We start from the raw sequence: 4,739 nt of genomic DNA on the forward strand, positions 1-4,739 counted from the left end.
GGAGTAAATACTGTAGGCTGGGAGAGGCCGTGAGAAGTGGGAATAGAGAAGATGATAGAAAAATCTGCTGTTGTCATCAGAAGACCCTCAACTCCAGAATCACTCATTGTGATGTTCTTCACTATCGGGTTTGCCTAGATTGAGAAGCACCATGCAAATACACCTGCCCCACAATGATGGGCTGTGTCCCTTCATGAACCATGAGCCAAGATAAACCACCCCTCTCTTAAGTCACTTTGGTCAAGTATCTCCTCACAGCAATGAAAAAAGGAAATTAACATGCTCATTGGATTTGCAGGCTGTTGTTTTCTCAAATACAGCTAGACATGTCCACCATTTGAGTCCCCCAGCTCAAGACCTTTCACATTCCACACAACCCTGCTGAGGTTCAGGGAAAGGAAGTTCTGCCCCAAGAGCTTATAAACCTAGTGAAAGTCTCTCTGGCTCAACCCCCCCCCCCCCAGTCAGATGACTCCTTCACTCCCCAGTAGGCAGTCAGGCCTGCTTAGGCTGACCTGCTAGGAAGCCTGTTCCTTATGTTTTAGACAGCTTCCTTTGGAGCCTGTCTGGATCCACACTCCACCCAAATCACAGTGAAGTTAGGCGCTTCCCTGATAGGCTGGCACGGGGCCACCTTTAGAGAACTTTCTTACCATTCGTTCACCTGGGCCAGATACTTCCTTTCCAGTCTCAAACATACAACCTTACATGATCTATTGTGGAGGTGCCTCCTGGGGAGATACATTATAAACGGATGATGGTGGACTGCTACCATCTCCTCTTCACCCAGCATGGATGCCTCAGGCCCCAGAAACAGGAGGACTGCAATTCCTTCTCAATTGCTATAGTGATTGCAGTTGCAGACTGATGCCCTGAGCCCCACCCTCTACCCACTTACTAGAGGCTGGGCTGTCTCAGTCTCCCACAGGAGATGGGGAGCATCTCTCTATACCCACAAATGGTTTACTCCAGACCCATACAATAGTTTCACTGGTTTTATATTGCCTCAGGGGTTCTAATGTTCCAATCTGATTCTTACTTTGGGATGAAATCACCAAATGTGTGTCTTTGTATGTTGCACTAGAAGCCATCATTCATTCATTCTTGTAGTCATTCATCAAACATGTCTTCAGTGTTTACCATCAACCCTCCACTCTGCCAACCAGAAAAGAATAAGCCATGCACTACCCACCTAGCAGCTTCGCATTGGATGGGAACAGACTCCTAAACAGATAACTAGAGCACAGGGCAATGGCAGTAGTACCGCCTGGATTTTCTTCTGATACTTGGCATCAAACTTCTGTTGAAGTAGATGGAGGTTCGAATTTGCTTTTCTGTCAGACATGTTGTGTTTTATATAGGTGTTTGTAGAACTATTTATTATCAGAAATCTTCATTTAAAAAAAAATGTTGGGTGTTTTCTGAGAAAACAAACAAACCTTGAAACTGGTTTGGCAGCTGAGGCCAGAACGAAAAGCTACTTAACACCTGGCCAATTTATCATGTCATGGAACAGGTGTGGAGAGAGATGTGCTTGTCTGAAGCAATTAGTAGAACAATCATCTTTAAAAAAAAAAAAAAGAAAGAAAAAGAAAAGAAACAACAATGTGGAACCCACAGAAGAGACCAGAGGAGCCTTTATACTTGGGTAATTAATAATCACAAACAAATGAGTCAAAGACTGCCAAAATTATTAAAAAAAAAAAAAATCACCTACTAAATGGTAGAGAGCCCAGCTCAGCTCTGAGGTCAGCCAAGCTGTGACAAATGTAACTCAAGAGGCCACCTCCACAGATGCTGTCTGGAGTCTGAGGTATGGTTCTGTGAAAAGCTGTAACAAATTCAACAGCTCAAAGCATTTCTGAACAGTCCAGAGGATGATCTATGAGAGCCATACTCTGTCTTGGGTGAGTGGGGTTACTAAATGGTAGAGCATGCCAAAGTAAAAGAATAAATAGCAAGGGATGGGTGGGTGGATGGGTGGGTGGATAGATGGATGGGTGGATGGGTGGATGGATGGATGGGTGGATGGGTGGATGGGTGGATGGATGGATGGATGGATGGATGGATGGATGGATGGATGGATGGATGGGTGGATGGGTGGATGGGTGGATGGATGGATGGGTGGATGGATGGATGGATGGATGGATGGGTGGATGGGTGGATGGATAGGTAGGTGGGTGGGTAGATGGATGGGTGGGTGGGTGGATGGATGGATGGTATTTTTTCTTTTCGGTTTTTTAAGATGGCTTCTCTGTGTAGCCCTGGCTGTCCAGGAACTTGCTCTGTAGACCAGGCTGGCCTGAAACTCACAGAGGTCCTCCTTCCTCTGCATCCAGAGTGCTCGGATTAAAGGTGTGAGCCAAAACTCATCAAATGGCACTCTGACACTGGTAGAGGAAGCTAAAGCGGTGAGCTGGAGTTTATCCAAGCTTTTGCTCCATGAATGAGTTTCCCAGGGCTGAACTTCCAGACATCGTATCATGGAATAAACAATACTATCCTCTCATGGAAATGGTCCATCTTCTAGTTGTTCTCAAGGACACGAGATTTACTCTCAGACTGCTTGCTCTCCTCTTCCTTCACTGTCATGGAGTTAGGCCAGCCTATCCCCTAATAAGGGGTTTTGGCAAGCACTTGACATAAAGTCTGCTTGCGTTTGCGTGGGGAGGTACAACCTGTTATGCATGACTGCCCTCCAGCCAAGCAACCACCATCTTGAAAAGTTCAGCTACACCCCTTGCAAAAGGATTATCCCAGCTGGGCCTGTTTACTGTTTACACTCCACAGAGGGAAGAGGATGTCAAAAGACTCTCACCTGAGTACGAGGCTGCTCCCTACCACCACCTGTTATATGTAACTCTTCCTTAATTGCTTGTGGCTTCAGGAAGGGGTGAGATTATGTAAGTCTGAGAAGGGCTGGGGCAGGGGGAGACTCCATCTATGTGGCTCTCATCTCAGCTGGGTAAAGGCTTTCCAGGTGCAGCCTGTTGGGGAGGAGCACCCACACCTCTGTAAGTAACCCCTCTCCTATGCTCTGTCAGGAAACCCAGCAAACTCACTGGTTCCCGGAGTGAATGTTGGATGGAATGGTGCCTTTATTTGTCCCTGGAACATTAGAAGGAGGAGGAGACATTGGTGATATCTGCCCCCCCACCCCCGTGAAGGAGTTTTAGCAACACAGCCCCACTTCCCGGGCCAGCTTCTCAGTGACCTCCAATAGTATATGTCAGCTCACCAATAATGCACATCACAGGGTGGACCACTGCTTCTGAGACTTGAGTTTACTCCTGAATCAAGTGGTAGACTTGTATAACACAAATCTCTGAGCAAATCTCCAGGGATCCTAAAATAGCAGTTCTGGGATAAGGGCCCCCCAGACACACATTTCTAATAAGTTCCCACATGGATCTGCTGGGGCTAGCCAGGAGCTGTTCTTTGAGGACTATGGTTACAGACCCTGACTTTCCATGAACCTTGGCTAGAGAGCTTTTGAAACAACACCCAGGCCTTTTCAGAACAATTAAATCAGAATTTTCAGAGACATACCATGGGCAGCAGTATACTTTTAAAGCTCCCAGATGATTCTACTGCATATCTGGAGCTGAGAACCACTATGCCAACAGGAAACACACAGGCAACTCCTAATTCATGAGAGAAGGCTTATATGGTAGAAAAGAACACTTGATTAAAAGCTCTGTGTGGCAAGGTGGTGCATGCATTTAATCCCAGCACTCTGGAGGCAGAGCCAGGTGGATCTCTGTGAGTTTGAGGCTAGCCTGATCTACAGAGCAAGATCCAGGACAGGCACCAAAACTATACAGAGAAACCCTGTCTCAAAACAAAAACAAAAACAAAAAAACAAAAAACAAAAAACTGTGTGGATCCAGCTTGACATTACTGCCTTCATCTTGACTCCTAACTGCCATGACTGCACCAGAATAACCTTCAGCAATTTTCCTGCAGAGTTCCCCAGCAAACCATTAGAAGTTACCCAATCCAGTCCTAGCTTCAGGAAGGAGTGTGCCTGACTAACAAATACTAGTTTAGGCATACTTCAGTCGGGATAAAGTCACTTCTGTCCTAAGCCACAGATGGGCTTCTTTCTCCTCAGATGGGAGATCCAACTAGTCTTGCAGCTGCCCAGGAGCATGCTTTTGTAAGTACTCCCAATAAATTGCACCCTGTGAACCTGGATCTGGTTGCTGTCTTTTGGTCCCACAGTCTATCTGTCCTCACATACTAGGACTAAATTGTTCTGAAACAGACTCAATCAAAACCCCAGGTGGGGCTTTCAGAAGCTGAACACCATTTTAGGGTAACTCTGATTCTCAGAAAGTTCCAAGCAAAATGCTTTTACCATGGAAACAGGAAAACAATTTACCTAAATCTGATTTGCAATGCAAGGGTATATTAGTTAGGGTTCTCTGGAGTAGCAGAACTTACAGAATGAAAATATATGTGTGTGTGTGTGTATTATATAGTCTCTATTTATGTGTGTCTATATTCTAATCACATATCTATGATGTATGAATATATACACATGGGATATATCATGTATGTGTGTGTATACAGTGTACATGTGTGTGCTCATGGGATTTATTAGAATGACTTACAAGCTATGGTCCAACTAATCCAACAATGGCCGGCTATAAACAGAAAGACCAAGAATCCAGAAGTTGCTCAGTCCACAAGGCTGGATGTCTGAGCTGAACCTCAGTGTACACTGGAATCCTGAA

The sequence above is a fragment of the Onychomys torridus genome, chromosome 7 (assembly GCF_903995425.1).
Source record: "Onychomys torridus chromosome 7, mOncTor1.1, whole genome shotgun sequence".
Taxonomy (NCBI): domain Eukaryota; kingdom Metazoa; phylum Chordata; class Mammalia; order Rodentia; family Cricetidae; genus Onychomys; species Onychomys torridus.